At 45.1% G+C, this 20,801-nt stretch overlaps 1 long non-coding RNA gene and 1 other non-coding gene across 2 annotated transcripts; both read right to left on the bottom strand.

Annotated features, from left to right (window-relative positions):
* Positions 1-538: 538 nt before the first annotated feature.
* On the bottom strand, positions 539-19,570 carry LOC132538918 (uncharacterized). Its single transcript, XR_009550236.1, has 3 exons — positions 19,406-19,570; positions 7,986-8,148; positions 539-701 (listed from the first exon to the last, which is right to left on the bottom strand). It is a non-coding gene; the product is annotated as an uncharacterized LOC132538918 (long non-coding RNA).
* Positions 2,848-3,047, bottom strand: LOC132539168 (small nucleolar RNA SNORA74). The gene has a single exon (XR_009550468.1). It is a non-coding gene; the product is annotated as a small nucleolar RNA SNORA74 (small nucleolar RNA).
* Positions 19,571-20,801: the final 1,231 nt, after the last annotated feature.

Genomic DNA, 20,801 nt, shown 5'->3' with positions numbered 1-20,801 from the left:
CACATTGGGTTCGCTTTGTATTGCTTGCGATGTGTTCTATTTGCATATCCACTGTTGGCCCTCACTCCCCCTGCCTCCGGGACATTGGTTTGGCCCTCGCTACCCCTGCCTCTGGGACATTGGTTTAGTCCTCGCTGGTTCGCGCTTTCTCCTTCTCCCCGCCCCCTATCGCATGTACTTCCTTTGTTCCTGAAACTTCCGCCTCAGGAGGGAGGCAGGATAGAATTGTGCTGTGATTAGAGATTAGTTTTTTGAACTACATCCCCGCTCGTGAATAAAGATTGAACTGCGTTCTCAGCTCAGCCATGAGTCCCTGGTCGTCTCTCTCTCCGCCCACGAAGCTAATCCAGCAGGGGTGGAACTGTTGTGCCTCTCTATCTGAAAGAATGAAACCGTCAGTCCAGAAAGGGTGGAGTTGTGCATACGTGTGGCCTTGGAACCACAGAATAAATTAGCAAATTGTAATGAGTAAGTGAGGAAAACCTAACCAGCACCTGTCATAATCTGTAACAAGACAATTATGTTGCAGCGCACCATGTCGCCACGATAGGAAATGATCTGTAATTTGTCAGTTACAACTTGGTTTACAAACAAAAGATAACCCTCTTACTTCAAACATTATACATTCTCCAACTTTGTCATATTTCCCACATTATTCCTTGGTTCCAACTTCCAAGTCTTTGTATCTCCTGCACCAAGCTCTGAAAACAAAAGAAAAGCAAATCAATTCAAATATTAAGGATACTTCACAAACATAGATATGAAGTGTGCAAATTCTTTCATGATGGCAACACAATGAAATCTCAACACAGTAGTAATTTCTAGCCAGTCAGGACCCCAAACTCAGTATCTTTTTAAAAAGCAAAGCAAAAGGGAGTTGGGCGGTAGCGCAGAGGGTCAAGCGCAGCTGGCTCAAAGCCCAAGGACAGGTGTAAGGATCCCGGTTCCAGCCCCCGGCTCCCCACATACAGGGGAGTCACTTCACAAGTGGTGAAGCAGGTCTGCAGGTGTCTCTCTTTCTCTCCTCCTCCTCTCTGTCTTCCCCTCCTCTCTGCATTTCTCACTCCAAGAACAATGACAATAATAATAACTACAACAACAATAAAACAACAAGGTATGCAATAAAAGGGAATAAATAAAATATCAAAAAAAGCAAAGCAAAAATACACAGTAAGTTTTGTAAAGAGTTGTACATGAGGATGAGGATCAAACATCAAATTGAACAAGCTACAGAAGAAGAACATCTGGCAACTCCAGTTTTCTCTCTAGGATTCAAAAGGACAGGAAGACAAACTGTCCCTAAGGCCCTTTTCTTATTTCTTTAAGGTTTATTTTCTGAGCTGGGGAGACAGCTTAATGGTTATGCAAAAGACTTTCATGCCTGAGTTCCTAGGTTCTTCAAAAAGCCTCAGGCATGAGTCTATTTGCATAACCATTATGCTATCTCCCCCACCCCCAAATTAATATATTTATGTATATATTTATTTACTTTCCCTTTTGTTGCCCTTGCTGTTTTTTTTTTTATTATTGTAGTTATTATTGTTGTCGTTGTTAGATAGGACAGAGAGAAATGGAGAGAGAAGGGGAAGACAGAGAGGGGGAGAGAAAGACACCTACAGACCCTGCAGATGGGGAGCTGGGGGCTCGAACCGGGATCCTTACGACAGTCCTTGTGCTTTGCACACGTGCGCTTAATCCGCTGTGCTACCGCCCAATTCCCCCAAAATAAATATTTTTTTAAAAAATGCTTTTGGGATTCAGGCAGTAGCACAGTGGGTTAAGCGCAGGTGGTGCAAAGCACAAGGACTGATGTAAGGATCCTGGTTCAAGACCCAGGCTCCCCACCTGCAAGAGAGTTGTTTCACAAGTGGTGAAGCAGGTCTGCAGGTGTCTATCTTTCTCTCCCCTTTTGGTCTTCCCTCTCTCCATTTCTCTCTGTCCTACCCAACAACGGTAACATTAATAGCAACAATAATAACTACCACAATAAAACAACCAGGGCAACAAAAGGGAATAAATAAATATTAAACATATTTTTTCTAAATGCTTTTAAAAAAATATTTATTTTATTACCCAAGAGAGCACTTCACATGAGACAGACGAAGGCAGCAACATACCACTCCACTACATGCGGTGCCAGGGACTGAACTGGGAGCCTCAGCTCTGCCATCTAAGTTACTGATCTAGACGCAGTCAGGGTTAATAAAAAGAAACTGGGTGGGGTGGGGTCGGGCGGTAGCGCACAAGGTTAAGTGCACATGGCACGATGTATAAGGATCCTGATTTGAGCCCCTGGCTCTCCACCTGCAGGGGTATCCCCTCCTCTCAATTTCTCTCTGTCCTATCCAACCACCACAACAAAATACAGTAACAACAAAATGGAAAAAATGGCCCCCAGAAGCAGTGGATTCGTAGCAGGCACTGAGCCCCAGCGATAACCCTTGAGGCAAAAAAAAAAAAAAAAAAAGAAGAAGAAACTGGGGTGGGGAAGATACCATAATGGTTATACAAACAGACTTTCTTGCCTGAGGCTCCAAGATCTCAGGTAAAAATTTTAAAAATAGAAGTAGGCGGTAGCGCAGTGGGTTAAATGCACATGGCGCCAAGTGCAAGGACCAGCATAAGGATCTGGGTGCGAGCCCCCGGCTCCCCACCTACAGGGGGGTCACATCACAAGCGATGAAGCAGGTCTGCAAGTGTCTTATCTTTCTCTCCCCCTCTCTGTCCGTCTTCCTCTCCTCCATTTCTCTCTGTCCTATCCAACAACGACAACATCAACAACAATAATAACTACAACAATAAAACAAGGGCAACAAAAGGGAACAAAATAATTTAAAAAGAAAAGAAACTGTTTGCACCCAGACTAGGACCAACTCCACAAGGAGGAGCTACTCCACTCTCAGAGGTGCAACACACTGCTCCAAGGTACGCAGCCCCCACACCAAAACAGTGCTCGGAGCCAGACCCCAAGAAAGGCAGCACTTGCTCTCCCAGCAGTGTAACACTGGCCAAGGCACCAGGCAGCCTGGCAGCTGACAACCACTGGATGACTTCAAACATTTTTAAGTAATTACTACAGTCTTGAATACTTGGTTAGCAAATGTCATTTAGCCACAAAGAAGACAAATAGTCAAAACAATCCTAACAGAAGAAACAAAAATAGATCTTATTTCCTGGCTTCAAACTAGGATACAGTAGTAACAACAGCATGGAACCGGAATAAAAACAGACATGCAGAACAGTGGAGAAGAACTGGGAGCACATATATGGATGACTAGTTTATGACAAAGGAGCCATAGCATCCAATGAAGAAAACAAAGTTTCTTCAATAAATGGTAATGGGAAACATGGACAGTCATGTGGAAAAAATAAAATTAGACTACTATCTTACACAACACACAAATATTAACTAAAAATAACACTGAAAGTACACTCCTTGACACTAGCCTGGCAAAGTGAAAAAAAAAAAAAAAAAAAAGCAAACAAATGGGTCTAAAAAGTGCCTGTATCCATCACTGGTCACTTTTATCAGGAACACCATCAGACAAGCCCTCTTGTGGGCCCTCTCAAGAGCAGCTACGGTAGGGACTGCCCAGTCTCCAAAGGGAGGCCAGTTGGGTCCTGAAACAAGTGCAGCCTGCAATGTTCCCAGCTGTGAGCTCAGACCAACAGGAGCTTAGAGGTTACACAGGCTCTGGTGCTAAATATAAAATATATATATATACATACATGCCCTGGATTGAGTGGAGGGAGGTAAATAGTTAATTCTATTCACAGAATTTTTTCAATGGGAGCTACTCTCTACCCTAATCCAACTCTCTAGTTCTTTTCTCTACTCTGATACCGATTTCTCAGACAACAGTCTTATCCAACTTCATACTAGCTATCAAATTCAAGCAAAAACTACTGTAGTTGTGGGCCCCTAGAAACATGCCTAAAATGGACTTCAGAGCTTTCTCCCAATGTAAGATCCCTAATCTCATCTCCTCTGTTCCTACTTTTTGGTTCCTGTTCTTTAATCATTTTGTCTCACTTTATGTCCTGCCACCTTCCAGACACCAAGTTGCAGACACGATCATGATTCCACACTTATTTCTCTGGGCAGACAACCCTACCAATATGTCCTGGAATCTACCTATTTTTATTTATTTATTTATTCCCTTTTGTTGCCCTTGTTGTTTTAATGTTGTAGTTACTGATGTTGTTGTTGTTGGATAGGACAGAGAGAAATGGAGAGAGGAGGGGAAGAGAAAGAAAGATACCTACAGACCTGCTTCACCGCTTGTGAAGCAACTCCCCTGCAGGTAGGGAGCCGGGGGCTCAAACCTGGACTCATAAGCCGGTCCTTGCACTTCACGCCACGTGCGCTTAACCCGCTAACGCTACCACCAAGACTCCTGAAATCTCAACTCTTTAGAGCCCTACCCCACTTGGGAAAGACAGAAACAGGCTGAGGGTACGAACTGACCCACCAACACCCAATTCCAATGGAGAAGCAATTACAGAAGCCAAAACTCCTACCCTCTGCACCCCAAAAACAACTCTGATCTATACTCCCAGTGGGGGAGAAGTGATAGGAGGAAGAGAATAAGAGGGCTCTGAACTCCAGCTCCATCAAGTCCAAGAAAGAGAGGACGAAAAGGACAAAGATATTTGGATGTAGTAATAGGGTGATGTGTGGCTTGGAGGGGAAGAGAGACCTGGAAGAAAAAGGGGACAAATACGTACAAATGCAGACAGTTAGTTGTAGAGATGACAGTTAACCCCTATCTGTAAACTTGGGGGAACTGCGGTGGTCTGCAATGGAGGGACTTGGGATTCAGAACTCTGGTGGTGGGAATGGTATGGAATTATACCCATGGTGATAAATAATTTTACTGAATCTCGTGGTCCGGGAGGTGGTGCAGTGGTAAAAGCTTTGGACTCTCAAGCATGAGGTCCTGAGTTCAATCCCCGGCAGCACATGTGCCAGAGTGATGTCTGGTTCTTTCTCTCTCCTCTTATCTTTCTCATAAATAAATAAAATCTTTTTTTAAAAAATTTTATTGAATCTCTAATAAACTAAAAAAAGAATGCTTGCATAGCAAAACCACTCTCTAAACAAAAGAAGCAACTTGGTGAATGGGAGAAGATATTTGCAAACCATTTACCAGACAAAGGGCTAGTAGCCAATATATCTATATAGATATACAGATCATAAAACTGATCAAGAAAACAAACAAACAAACAAAAAAAACCAAACAGCCCAATTAAAGAGTAGGCAGAAGCCAGCCAGGGAGATAGCTCCACTGACAGAATTCGGGCTTTACCGCAGCGGGTTAAGCACACATGGCGCAAAGTGCAAGGACTTGAGTAAGGATCCCGGTTTGAGCCCCCGGCTCCCCACCTGCAGGGGAATCGCTTCACAGGTGGTGAAGCAGGTCTGCTGGTGTCTGTCTTTCTCTCTCCCTCTCTGTCTTCCCCTCCTCTCTCCATTTCTCTCTGTCCTGTCCAACAACGATGACATCAATAATAACTACAACAATAAAGCAACAAAGACAACAAAAGGGAATAAATAAATAAATATAAAAAAATTAAAAAAATAAATAAAGAATTCGGGCTTTACACACCTGAGGGTCCCTGCCTGAACCCTGGTGTCGCAAGTACCCAAGTGGTCTTCTCTGACTTCCCTCATGTGAAACTGTCCATCTAATGCAAAATAAAACAATCTTTTTAAAAAATGGGTAGAGAAGCTGAATAGACATTTCATCAAAGAAATCCAGGTGGTCAGTAGACACACAAAAACAACTAGTATCAAAAAGATAAGAAATCACTAAGCACTGGCCAGCCAGGAAGGGAAGAAAAGGGGCACTTGTGCACTGCTGGATGGAATATAAACTGATGCAGCCACACCGTGATGTTCCTCAGGAGGACCAGAAATAGAACTATCACACAACCCAGCAATCTTATCTCTCAGTATTTACCCAAAGAACGTGAAAACACTCATTTGAATGTTCACTGTGGCACTGTTTATGACAGCCAAAACACGGAAACAACCTAGACACCATTTTTCATGCGTCCTTTTGTCTGTTTTTTACTACCTCCCCATCCCCCAGCTCCTTCTCTCTTTCATGTTTTCTTTATCCATTCATCGTGAAGGATGAGCAGATAAAGAAGTTGTCATGTGTAAACACAATGGAACACTACTCAGCTATGACAAGGGATGAGGCCGGACCATTTGCAACAAGGAAAGGTACACTGAACAGATCCATGCCAAATGGGCTAAGCCAGAAAGACAAAGATAAATAGTTTCATTCATACCTGAAGGTTAATCAAAGCAGGGAGGGGGCCGGGTGGTGGCGCATCTGGTTGAGTGCACATTATAATGCACAAGGAATCAGATTTGAGCCCCCAGTCCCCACCTACAAGGGGAAAGCTTTGCAAGTGGTGAAGCAGTGCTGCAGGTGTCTCTCTTCCTCTCTATCTCCCTCTTCCCTCTAGATATCTGGCTGCCTCTATCCAATAAATAAAGATAAAAAAATTTAAAAAGACAGCAGGGGTAGATAGCATAATGGTTATGCAAACACACTGAGGCTCCGAAGTTCCAGGTTCAATACCCTGTACCATCATAAACCAGAGCTGAGTAGTGCTCTGGTAAAAAATAAGAAAAAAATTTTTAAAAGAATCAAAGCAGGGATTGGGGATTTCAGGCGCTCATGTGTGCTTGTTTGGGTGGGGATCAGTGCTTCTAACCCCTTGATGTTCAAGGGTCAACATTATCTACGTCCCTGAGTCATCTGTAAGCATCTAGGGGACTAGTCCCCAAGCAAAAATGCAGAGTGGGAGAGACAGCATGATAGCTATGCAAAGAGATTCTCATGCTTGAGGGTCTGAGGTCCCACACTCTGAGTTCCCGGGTTAAATCCCCCATACCATAAGCCAAAGCTGAGCAGTACTCTTGGGGGAAAAAATAATAATAATAAACAAAACAAAACAAAGAGACAGACTTATTTGGGATTAAAGCATCCACTCTGCTTTATTTAAAAAGATTTTTTAATATTTAATTTTTTAATATTAAAATATTTAATTTTTTATTTAATATTTATTTATTCTTTTGTTGCCCTTGTTTTATTGTTGTAGTATTTATTTATTTATTTATTTATTTATTTATTTATTTATTTATGAGAAGGATAGGAGGAGAGAAAGAAAGAACCAGACATCACTCTGGTACATGTGCTGCCGGGGATTGAACTCAGGTCCTTATGCTTGAGAGTCTCATGCTTTATCCACTGCACCACCTCCCGGACCACTATTGTTGTAGTTATTATTGATGTCATTGTTGTTGGATAGGACAGAGAGAAATGGGAGAGAGGAGGGGAAGACAGAGAGGGGGAGAGATAGACACCTGCAGACCTGCTTCACTGCCTGTGAAGTGACGCTCCTGCAGGTGGGGAGCCAGGGGCTGGAACCAGGATCTTTAAGCCAGTCCTTGTGCTTTGCGCCACCTGCACTTAACCCGCTGTGCTGCCTAACCTGCTGCGCTGCCTAACCCACTGCGCTGCCTAACCCACTGCAGCTACAGCCCGACTCCCTCCCATCAGCAGCTTCTAAGCAGCCTGTAGGATCCATGCACATTCTACTTCCTTCCCACTATAAGTTAGCAGACCTTGGGGGTGCCTGGCTCAGGCTACAGCCCAAGGGATTAAGCAACACGCTGACCACTGGTGAACATACTTCAGTGACTCCCTCAAAGTGAGGCAACTGGCCCCTCAGGGTGGCTGCCCCCTAAATCTGTCTGCAGACAGGTCCAACCGAAAGGGAGTTAAGCTAAGCTGACCTAAAGTGAACTGGAACTGCAGGCTGAACACTAATGTTGACCTGACTCACTGTAACAGCATTCAGTGTGGCAAGAACAAATCACCAACTAGGCACCAACCACCAAGAGAGTGCAAAACAGTGTGGCATCACGAAACAAAGTAGACGAGAATAATAAAGTGTATGTGTACCTGGCCTGGGGATCCTCTTCCATGGCGCGCCATCCACTTCGGCCTTGTCTCCCCACTTGCTCGTCTTCTTCATTGACAAGGTCATGCTCAGCCCCTGCTCATGCTTCCCCAGATCCTGGGCTTCCCGGGAACTGTAATTCAGCATGACTTATGTGCCACTATGCTGCTGGGAGAGGAAAAAGAAGAAGGGCCTTTACACCTAAAGTCATCAGCAACAGCACAAAGTGGGTTTCACATCATGACTATCTCCTTCTGGAAAGAGAGTAAATTCTACAAGAGCTTTGACGAGGGCATATGCAATTACCACTGGGCCATTGGTGGAAGGTGTGGGGCTGTGCAGGATGAAACAGAAAAGGCTGGGGTGGTACACCCCATGGAGTGCACACGTTATCTTTCATGCACAAGGGCAGGGCCCATGCCCCAGGTCCCCACCTGTGGGGGGGAGGGGGCATCACCTGAAATGGTTATCAGGAAACAATGGTGGAGTTGTATGGGCACTGAGCCCTGATGGCAAAAATAAATAAAATATGAGAAATATAGGGGCAGAGATAGCATATTATATATGCCAGACACTGCAATGTCGGAAGGAAGGAAGGAAGGAAGGAAGGAAGGAAGGAAGGAAGGAAGGAAGGAAGGAAGGAGGAAGGGTGGAAGGAAGCCATCCAGTGACAGAAACTCAGACATCCTGAGTTTAGCTCTAAGATTAGGGAAATACTGGTTGTCCAACTGAATGCTATGGTCCCTGATACACACAGCTTATAAACTCAGGACTCACATGTCTCAAGGGGTCAGAGAACTCTGCTCCAACAAGCACTGAACCCACATTTTCTCACAGAAAGCATTTCCTAAATACTCCATTTGAGCAAGCTGTTCTCAGGCTGCAAACCAGACTGGAAACTGATGACCACACAGCAGCTTCCCTCCCTCAGCACGTTACAGATTTCTTACCTATCTGATGTTTTAAGTCTTTTAAAATATTTACTTAATTTTGGATAGAAACAAACTGAAAGGAAAGTGGGAGATAGAGGGGGAGAGAGAGACCTGCAGCCCTGCTTCACCATTTGTGAAGCTTTCTCCCTGCAGGTGAGGACCAGGGGCTTCAAACTGGGTCCTTGCACACTGTAGTGTGTGCACTCAGCTGGGTGTGCCACTTACCTCTTTCAAAAGGGGCTTCAAGAAACCAGGCAGTGGTGCATGTGTTTGAGCCCACATGTTACCATGCACAAGGACCTGGGTTCAAACCCCTGATCCCCATCTGTAAGGGAAAATCTTTGTAGTGCCGTAGGTGTCTGTCTCTCCACCCCACCCCCAACTTTCCCTTTCTCTCAATTTCTGTCTCTACACAATAAATAAGACTTGAAAATAATAATAAGAAGAGTGATCCGAGAGGTATCGTGGTAGAAAAGGCACTGAACTCTCAAGCATGAGGTCCTGAGTTCAATCCCTGGCAGCATATGTACCAGACTGATGTCTGGTTCTTTCCTTCTCTCCTTCTATCTTTCTCATAAACAAACAAGCAAGCAAATAAATAAATAGGGGACTGGGCGGTAGCACAGCAGGTTAAGTGCACACGGTGCAAAGCACAAGAACCCGCTTGAGATTCAAGCCCCCAGCTCCCCACCTGTAGGTGGTCACTTTACAAGTGGTAAAGTAGGTCTGCAGGTGTCTATCTTCCCCCCCCCCCCCGTCTTCCCCATCTCTCTCAATTTCTCTCTGTCCTATCCAACAATGACAGGAACAAAATAATGGACACTTCTGTGGGCCCCTATAGGACTGTGCCCTCAATGTGGATCAATAATGGTAGAGATTGTTCCATTCTCTGAAGGGAGGTTGGGCAACATACTCTACCACCCAAGGAAGATGGGTCCTGAAATCAGTGCAGCCTGGAACGTTCCTAGCTGTGACCACAAAATATGAGCTCAGATCTACATGGATGCAGATATTATATAGGCTCCTGTGCTGAATATGGGCCTCAGATTTAATCAGTGGGGTTTACGGTTAACAATATTTAGATACTTTTCCCATATTTGGGAGCTACTTTCTTCCCTGATCCAGCTTTCTAGTTCTTTTTCCAAATATGACATCTCCCCTAGACAATACCTTGGTTCCACCTGAATGTCAGACTGTCAGACTCAGGCAAAAGCTAGTAAAGTCTTAGGACCCTTGGAATATACCTAAAATAGACCTACTAGCTTTTGCCAAAATGGAGACTCCAAATCTTCATCTGCAATATTCTTGCCTTTAGGTTCATTAGTCAACAATATGTTCTGCTTTATATCTTAATTCTTTTTCAGCCACCAGGTTCCAGATGATACAATGATGCCAACCTGATTTCCCTGGGCAGATGACCCCACCAATGTGTCCTGGACTCCCGCCTCCCTGAGGCTCTGTCCCACTAGGAAGAGACAGGCTGGGAGTATGGATCTATCTGTCAAAGCCCATGCCCAGTGGAGAAGCAATTACAGAAAATATACCTTTCCACCTTTTGCATCCCATAACGATGCTGGGTCCATACTCCTAGAGGGATAAAGAATAGTATAGCTGGGAGTCGGAGTCGGGCAGTAGCACAGTGGGTTAAGCGCAGGTGGTGTAAAGCGCAAGGACTGGCGTAAGGATCCTGGTTCGAGCCCCCAGCTCCCCACCTGCAGGGAAGTCACTTCACAAGCGGTGAAGCAGGTCTGCAGGTGTCTTTGTCTCCCCTCCTCTCTCCATTTCTCTCTGTCCTATCCAACAACAATGACATCAATAACAACAATAACTACAACAATAAAACAAGGGCTACAAAAGGGAATAAAAAAAATAGTAAAGCTAGGGAGTTGGGTGGCAGAACAGCGGGTTAAGCGCACTTGGCACAAAGGACTGGTGTAAAGATCCCAGTTCGAGCCCCCAGCTCCCCACCTGCAGGGGAGTCGCTTCACAAGAGGTGAAGCACGTGTGCAGGTGTCTTATCTTTCTCTCCCCGTCTTCCCCTTCTCTCTCCATTTCTCTGTCCTATGCAACGACGATGACAACAATAACTACAACAATAAAACAAGGGCAACAAAAGGGAATAAATAAATATTTAAAAAGAAAAAGAATAGGAAAGCTAAAAAGAAAAAAAAAGGAATAGGAAAGGTTTCAAGGGAAGGGATGGGATATGGAGTTCTGGTGATGGGAATTTTACCTCTTATCCTATGGTCTTGTCGATATTTCCATTTTGGGAGTTGGGTGGTAGCGCAGCAGGTTAAGTGCACATGGTATAAAGCGCAAGGATGTAAAGATCCCGGTTCGAGGCCCCGGTTCGAGGCCCCGGCTCCCCACCTGCAGGAGTCACTTCACATGCAGTGAAGCAGGTCTGCAGGTGTCTTTCTTTTGCCCTGTCTTCCCTTCCTCTCTCCATTTCTCTCTGTCCTATCCAACAATGACAACAAGAATAAGTACAATAAAACAAGGGTAACAAAAGGGATAAATGAAAAAAAAAAAACTATTTCCATTTTATAAATAAAAAAATAAATTAAATTAAAAAAGAGGAAAAAAATCTTTGTTTCATCTTAATAAAGTGCTACTCACTCTTTAAAAGGCTCTTAAGTGACCCATTGGGCTGGTGAAATAGCTCACTTGGAGAGTGAACTACTTTGCCATGTGTGTGACCTAGGCTCAAGCCCAGCCTCTGTGACACTAAAGGATGCTTGGAAGAAGCTTCAGTGTTGTGGTCTCTTTTATACTCTGCCTCTCTCTAAAAAACAAACACTAAATAAACCTTTGGTCTGAACCCTTAAGCTTTTCTATATGTAATGAATAAATCCCATCAAGATCCTCTAATGGCCAGGCATCTGGGAACCTGCCTTATCTAACTTTTTCTTTTTTAACTTTTTATTTATAAAAAGGAAACATTGGCAAAACTATAGGATAAAGGGGTACAACTTTGCACAATTCCCACCACCAGACCTCCGTATCCCACCCCCTCCACTGATAGCTTTCCTATTCTTTAGCCCTCTGGGAGTATGGACCCAAAGTCATTGTGGGATGCAGAAGGTGGAAGGGGTCTGGCTTCTGTAATTGCTTCCCCGCTGAACATGGGCGTTGGCAGGTCGATCCATACTCCCAGCCTGTCTCTCTTTCCCTATTGGGGAAGGGCTCTGGGGAAGCAGAGCTCCAGGACACATTGGTAGGGTTGTCTATCCAGGGAACTCTGGTCGCGTCCTGCTAGCATCTGGAACCTGATGGCTGAAAAGAATTAACACACAAAGCCAAACGAATTGTTGAACAATCATGGACCTAAAGGCTGGAATAGTGCAGATGAAGTGTTGGGGGGTCCTCCATTTTGTAGATAGCTAGTAGGCATATTTTATATTTCAAAGGGCCTATAGCTATACCAGTGTTTTTTGTTTTTTGTTTGTTTGTTTGTTTTTTTGCCTGAGCCTGAAATCTGATATGCTGGTGGATCCAAGTTATTGTCTGGGGAAATGATGTCATCACGGCTGGGAAAAGGACCAGAAAGCTGGATCAGGGAAGAGAGTAGCTCCCTAATATGGGAAAGGGGTATAAATATTGTTGACTGTAAACCCCATCGATTTCATGTGATCTGGGGCCCATAATTAGCTTAGGAGCCTGTGTGACCTCTGCATCCCTCTAGATCTGAGCTCACATTCTGTGGTCATGAGTAGGAACATTCCATGCTGCCCCAGTATCGACCCATCTTCCTCAGGTGTAGCATAGAGTATGTTGTCTATCCTCCCTTCGGGGATGGATCATTCTCTACCATTGTTGATCCAAGTTGAGGGCAAGGTCCTATGGGGGCCTACAAAGGGGTCTATTTGTTGTTCCTGATAGAAATGACCGGTAACAATGGAGAGAGGGATCTATTTGAGTTCCAGGCCCATCAAGTCTGTTTGGGAATCTTAGGACTCCCCGATTAGGGTCCCAGCTGGTCTTATCTAACTTTTTCATCTCATCATCAGTCATTGAGATTGTGGACTATGATCTTCAACCCTAGTTACACATCAGAGCCAACAAGGCAGTTCTGCAGAATCCAGATGTTTAAGCCCCACACCCAGAGACTGGTTTCAACCTGGGCTTCCAGTTTGTCAGGAGTTGGCACACAACAGCTATTTAGCAATTTCATGACAGCTGTATGATCATCTTTAAAAAGATTAACATAGGGAGTCGGGCGGTAGCTCAGTGGGTTAAGCGCACGTGGTGCCAAGCGCAAGGACGGGTAGAAGGATCCCGGTTCGAGACCCCGGCTCCCCACCTGCAGGGGAGTCACTTCACAGGCGGTGAAGCAGGTCTGTGGGTGTCTTTCTCTCCCCCTCTCTGCCTTCCCCTCCTCTCTCCGTTTCTCTCTGTCCTATCCAACAATGACGACATCAATAACTATAGCAATAAAACAACAAGGGCAACAAAAGAGAATAAATAAATACTAAAGAATATTAAAAAAAAAAGATTAACATAGAAAAAAATGTGAGAGGTATTATAAAAATACTAGGGAGTCGGCGGTAGTGCAGCAGGTTAAGAGCACGTAGTGCAAAGCGTAAGGACCAGCCTAAGGATCTGGGTTCGAGCCCCTGGCTCCCCACCTGCAGGGGAGTCACTTCACAGGCGGGGAAGCAGGTCTGCAGATATCTATCTTTCTCTCCCCCTCTGTCTTCCCCTCCTCTCTATCCAACAACGACATAACAATAATAACAACTACAACAATAAAACAATAAGGGCAGCAAAAGGGAATAAATAAATAAATAAAATTTTTTAAAAAGTACTAGGGAAGATTATATTTTCTTGGGATTGTTCGTGTGCGGACCAACCAGGAAGACTGGAGCCATCAAATGATAGGTACATCAGACTAATTCCAATGCACAGACTGAAGAAAGTGTGGATTTTTTTTTTTTTGGTCATGTCAGAAGACAAAGGACAGAACGCATATCACACATGTTCAAAGAAACGGCAGAAGAATGGAAGACACTGCCCCCATTGGGAAAGTCATGGATTAAGAGCAAGAACTAGATCATTACTTGTTCTGGCACACCTGGCAGTACGGACCAAACTTGGAACATCACTCATGCAAGTCTGGCGCTCTACACTGCAACTTCCTGGACCACAGACTCTCAAATGGTCTCTGAAACCACCAAATAGGAAATATGTCAAGAGACCTACTATTTATTTTAATAATTTTTATTAATTATAATGATTTTTAATAATGCTGCAAATACACAATGCTGGAGAAAAGAAATATTACTTTAAAAAATTCACTATAAAGACATGGGTGCAAGGGAGCGACAGTTTAGAGATGCACCTGTCCACACCGGCAGTTTTCTTTTCTTTTCTCTTTTTGGCCAGAGCACTGTTCAGCTCAGAGTTATGGTGGTACAGGGGATTGAACCTGGAACCTCAGATCTTCAGGCATGAGACTCTCTTTGCATAACCATTATGCTGTCTCCCCCACCCTCCCAGCACAGCTTTTTGGGTCATTTCATTTTTCATTTTACACTTGGAAAAAAATGACTGAAGCAAAGAACCCCCACAACTGGGTTAAAGAGCTGTGTGTCAGAACAGAGTAACTGTCTTTCCCTAGGAGGCCCAGCAGGTGTGATGGCCACTGCTCAACCCAAGAAAAATCTCACCCACTTGAGAAGGAAAGTCTCTGGCAAGACACATCAAAGACCGTGACCTGTGGCATGTTATATCACAGCCCCTCCCAAGGACAGGAAGGAAAAGACTGATAACCACACCCCATCATCAGGATTCAATATCTACATACAGGATTTAAAACAAAGAAAACTGGCAAAAGGGAGTGGGGGTAGATAGCATAATGGTTATGCAAAAGAGACACTCATGCTTGAGGCTCCAAAGTCCCAGGTTCAATCCCCTGTACCACCATAAACCGAAGCTAAGCTGAGTTATGGTGAAAGAAAAGAAAATTGGCAAAAGCCAAACAGACAAAATTACTTTTTCCTAGCAGGCATTAAAGAGTCCCAGAATGTTAAATATTTTAGGGGGAGCCAGTGTACATACAGTTATTGAGGGGCCTGGACTAGATAGAACACAGGGAGGACTTGAAAGGAAAAATTCCTTTATGTTTCTTTTAAATATCTCTATATTTCAATCTTGTCACTAAGGCCTAAGGGACTGACTGATTCTTAAAAGTAGGTAATTTTTGGGGGTCGGGCGGTGGCGCAGTGGGTTAAGCGCATGTGGCGCAAAGCGCAGGGGCCGGCGTAAGGATCCCGGTTCGAGCCCCCAGCTCCCCACCTGCAGTGGAGTCGCTTCACAGGCGATGAAGCAGGTATGCAGGTGTCTATCTTTCTCTCCCCCTCTCTCTCTGTCTTCCCCTCCTCTCTCCATTTCTCTCTGTCCTATCCAACAACAAAGCAACGTCAACAATGGCAATAATAACCACAACGAGGCTGCAACAACTAGGGCAACAAAAAAGGGGGAAAAATGGCCTCCAGGAGCGGTGGATTCATGGCACCAAGCCCAGCAATAACCCTGGAGGGGAGAAAAAAAAAAAAAAGAAGTAGGTAATTTTTCCCATGATCCAGGAGGTAGTGCATTGAATAAATGTTGGCCTCTCTAGCATGAGGTACTCTTTCTCTCTACTTCTGGTACTCTCTCTTTCTACTCCTATCTCTCATCAATAATAATTTTTTTTAAGTATTTTTCATGGAGGGGCTGGGTGGTGGCGCACCTGGTTGAGCGCACATGTTACAGTGCAGAAGGACCCAGGTTCGAGCCCCCAGTCCCCACCTGCAGGGGGAATGCTTTCCAAGTGGTGAAGCAGTGTTGCAGGTGTCTTTCTGTCTCTTCCTTTTTATCACCCCTTCCCCCTCGAATTCTGGCTGTCTCTATCCAATAAATAAAATAAAGATAATTAAAAAAATTTTTAAAGTATTTTTCATGGGCCAGGAGATGGTACACCCAGTTAAACACACACATTATAGTGTTCAAGGACCCACATTCAAGCCCCTGGTCACTACCTGCAGGCAGGAAGCTTCACAAGCAGTGAAATAATGCTGCAGATGTCTCTCTCTTTCTTCCCCCTTTCCCCCTCACTTTCTGTCACTATCAAAAATAAGTAAGTATGTAAGGATCCCGGTTCAAGCCCCCCAGCTCCCCACCTGCAGGGGAGTCACTTCACAGGCTGTGAAGCAGGTCTGAAGGTGTCATACCTTTCTCTCACCTTCCCCTCTCCATTTCTCTGTCCTATCCAACAATGACATCAATAACAACAATGATAATAACTACAACAACAATAAAAACAAGGGCAAGAAAAAGGGAAAATAAATCTATAGGTCTCCTTACAAAATAATCAGTCAATCTGTAAACTGGAAAGAAGACACCAGAATATACTCAGCCTGTGTAGTGGATTCTGCAACAAGTTGTCAAAAGCCAAGCATCTGCTGATTAGTGAGACGGCCATGGGACATCCAGACTGCCCTGGACTCAGAATGTGCTTGAAGCAGTGTTCAATAGCACTCAGCTGGAGTCTATATTTACACTTAACTCATACCAGGCACTCAAAGGCTTGAAACTGGGAACGGATACAAACTCACTCCTTTCCAACTCAATTAGTATTTGAAAATAACTCTCTAGCAGCCTTGGCTGTGCATTTAGCAAGACTAGGCCTGCCTGAGGGCCAGGCATAAAACAGAGCTCATGGGTAGAACCCACTACGTGTCTCATGTTAAAAATGACATTACAGGCAAATCAAGATCTTGGACAAGAAATGAAACCTGAGGGTTGGGCAGTAGCGCAGCAGGTTAAGAGCACATGGCACGAAAGCATGGATCAGCAGAAGGATCCCGGTTTGAGCCCCGGCTCCCCACCTGCAGTAGGGGTTGCTTCATAGGCGGTGAAGCAGGTCTGCAGGTGTCTTTCTCTCCCCTTCTCTGTCTTCCCCTCCTCTCTGATTTCTCTCTGTCCTATCCAGCAACAATGATAGCAATAACAATAATAATAACAATGAAAACGATAAAAAAGGGCAACAAGAAGGGAGAAAATGGCCTCCAGGAGCAGTGGATTCATAATGCAGGCACTGAGCCCCGGCAATAACCCTGGAGACAAAAAAAAAAAAAAAGAAAGAAAGAAATGAAACCTATATAGTCAGCAACACATGATGTTTGATAAACAGCCCACTCATGGCAGTGGACTTTTTATTTAGGCCAGATGTCACCAGACAGTACCATCTAGGTTTGCGTAAGTACTTAAGCAACAATGCACTCACCCCGTAAATCTAAAGCTTTCAGTTCCTCAGAGCCTCAAACTTCTCACCCTGAAAATGGAGATAGTCACAGAGCCTACCCTGAACTGCTGTGGGGTGTGAGGTGATCTATGGAATGTTCAGAACACAGACTGGACTTACTGGACAGTGAAAGATTTACATTTCTTCCTTAAATCTCAAAAAAAAAAAAAGAAGTCAACTAGCGATCAAAAAAATATGAAGCTAAAAGCAGCAGCAGCCCCCTCTCAAGAATAAATACTGCTTTAGTGATAACTGTGCATTTACTTTAGCAGGACTGCAACTCAGTTCATAAAACTGAGATGTGTGAGACCTTACTTACAGAGGACCTATTTTTATCAGGTTGTCGGGAAAATTAATGATGTATTTTTTTTTGTTTGTTTCTCTTTGCAAAAAGTGTGTTATGGCTTTTCCAACAACCCAATTAATTTCTAGTTCCCTGCTTTCCACAAGGCAGAGAATGAAACTAAGGAGTTATGTAGTTTCCTCAAATTCATCATGCCAAAGTAAACCTTCCGGAAGTACATGCACTGACTCTGTTCAACACTTAAAAATGCAGTCGGTCTGTCTGTCTGTGCTCTATTTAAATAACTTTTCCTCTGGAAAGTCAGTGATCTGTATTTGTGAAACAGACGCTGTCTCTTCACATTTATTAATCCTTGGGCTCCCAACCACCTTCTGACATTTATATGATGACTACTCTGAGTTATCCTCAAAGTCTGTAGAACTTTTTCTGCACATAAAGCTCAGTCAGCAACTTCTTTGAATTCTACTACCCCCTCTCCCAACCCAGTATCAACAAGTTTCTTTTTAAATCTTCCTTCATTTTACTATCAACATAAGTAATAAACACCAGAATTTTTTTTTTTTTTTTTAACAAAAACACTACTCAGCTCTGGCTTCTGGTGATGCAGGGATTGAACCTGGGCCTTTGGGGCCTCAGGCATGAGAATCTCTTTGCATATCTATTATGTCAGCTAGCCCCACCCACACCAGAATTCTTTACAAGCCAAAAATTAAGACAGGACTGAAGATATTTCAGAGCCAGACAATGGTATAACCATTGAGGTTTTTGCATTACTAAGTTTAAGGACCGAGGTTTGAGCCCCAGCTCTTCACCTGCTGGGGAGAAGCTTCACAAGTGGTGAAGAAGGCCTGCTGGTGTCCATATGTCTCTCTGTCCTATCAAATAAAATGGAAAGAAAAAAAAAAAAGGAAAAAATGGCTGCCTGGCTTGGCTCACCTTTATCTGCTTGAGAGTCATATTCTTCACCTGTAGCTGAGCCTGCAGGAGCTGGACCAGCCTTCCATTTCACTGGTCTCCACACCCAGGTTGTGGTTCATGAACATTTTCCTTCCCATTTAATGCTGAAAGGCAAGGAGGCTGGGATTAACGGATGCAAAACATAGTTCTCACCTTCTCCTGATAAAATGGATATTAAAAAAAGTAATGAAGGAAATCACCTAGTCCAAGACGACACATTGATGGAAGCCAAGATTATTCCCCAAACAACCAAGGCACTTTCTTTTTTTTTTTTTTTTTACCGCCTGTGAAGCGACGCCCCTACAGGTGGGGAGCCGGGGGCTCGAACCGGGATCCTTATGCCGGTCCCAAGGCACTTTCTAACACTCGGAGTTACATTCATGCACTATTCCACAAGTAAATGTCAAGACTTAACTTTCCGATCTTTAAGATCGGAATAGTGGGCAAATAAAGCGTGAGGGAAATCATTCTGTTGTACCGCACCGATGAGTGAAGCCCTGGATTCGGGGCACCACCGATCACACAGCTGTTCGTCTCAAGAACAAAAGCTCCACGGGGCCAGGCTCGCCTCCAGGGTTCCAGGCCTGCAGCCCACTAGGTGCACCCCCTCGGCTGGGGGAGGTTTACAGGACCCCCTCCAGCCTCGGGCCCAGGAGGTGGGGACACGTGGTCTGAACTGGGCGAGGCTCCAGGGTGCCCGAAAGTGGGAGCTCCGGGCGACCATCCGCTCTTCCCGCCTGCCAGGTGAGTTGACCCCGCGAGGTGCTGCTACAGTTGGGAGTTCCCGCCCGGGAACCCTCTCTCGGCCTCTGACACCTGGCCCCCTTTTTTCCAAACAAGGTCGTCCTTGGAACAGGGACGGGGCAGCGGGGAGGGGCCCGCGCGCGGCGAGGTTACGCTCATGGGTCAGCGAGGACCAGAGAGCCGCGGGCTCGCGCGTACCGCCGTCTTGGACGCGCTCGCCAGTCGCCGTAGCCGTCACCCGGCTGACCTGTTCGCCTCGCCACACCCGACGATCGCGCTAATGGGAGCACGCGACCAGCTGAGCTCCCCAGGAACAACGCGGAGCGCGCAGGATAACGGGCTCTGCGTGAGTGCGTGCGTGAGAAAAGGCGCGCCCGGCCTGCCCTGCGTGGGCACATCGCCCACAGCGTCCTCTAACCGTGGAGGACCGCATAGCACCTGGAGGAGTCATAGGGAGCCACTTTAGGACAACTCCTCATTAAGGTTGCAAAGATTTTTTTTTGGGGGGGGGGGTTTGGGGAGAAGCTAAAATTTATTTATTGCATTATTATTATTGTGGTTGTTATTTCTGTCCCATTTATCTCTGTGCGAAAGGTAAGAATGAATCATCCCAGGGAGGTGAAAGGGGGAACTGAGGCCAAACAGTTGGCCAAGAACATTGGATCAAGATCAAGAAAGGACAAAAAAGATTGCAGAAAAGAAAAGAAGTATTGGGGCCAGACAGTGGCGCACCTGGTTAAGTGCTCACATTACAGTGTTTGAGGACCCAGGTTCAAGTTCCTCGTCCCCACCTGCAAGGGGAAAGCTTCACAAGTGGTGAAGCAGGGCTGCAGGTGTCAGTCTCTTTCCCTCTTTAGCTTCCCCTCTCCTCTACAACAATAAATAAAATAAAAATATATTCCCTCCAAGGGCTCCGGGGCTTGCTGAGAAGGTGAGGAGAGGGAGCTCAGCTGGGCGGGTCCCCAACCACCCGGCCCCCACCACTGTTCTAAGAACCTAGACCATGAAATAGCCCCAGAGGCCTCCACTTAGGCACCAAAGGGAGGTCAGAATTGTCAAGAGGTTGTAAGACCTGGCACAGAGCGAGCCACCGGTGCCAAGAGCACCCACCTGGGTGTTTCTTGTGAGCCATTGATCTTGGCAACTGGCCTCTATGGGCTACGTTGTGCACAGGGTAGGGTGCAGGACTCAGCGCTGTAAGGGTCTTATTTGCCTGCAGGCAGGCATGCGCGTTCACACACACACACACACACACACACACACACACACACACACTAGGGCAAACAAACCTACTTCTTTTGAAATTTTGGAATCTGCTGCAAAAGGAAAAGGTTGAACTAAAGCTTCCTCTCAGGTCCTTCTGATTTTGATTTTCTTTTCTTTTTTTTTAAATATTTATTTCATTTATTCCCTTTTGTTGCCCTTGTTGTTTTATTGTTATAGTTATTATTGTTGTTGTCATTGTTGGATAGGACAGAGAGAAATGGAGAGAGGGAGGGGAAGACAGAGAGGAGGAGAGAAAGACAGACACCTGCAGACCTGCTTCACCGCCTGTGAAGCGACTCTCCTGCAGGTGGGGAGCCGGGGTTCGAAC

This window comes from Erinaceus europaeus, chromosome 6 (genome assembly GCF_950295315.1).
Source record: "Erinaceus europaeus chromosome 6, mEriEur2.1, whole genome shotgun sequence".
Classification (NCBI taxonomy): domain Eukaryota; kingdom Metazoa; phylum Chordata; class Mammalia; order Eulipotyphla; family Erinaceidae; genus Erinaceus; species Erinaceus europaeus.
The sequence above is the reverse complement of the archived record's forward strand: the minus strand, read 5'-3'. Positions and strand labels throughout refer to the sequence as shown.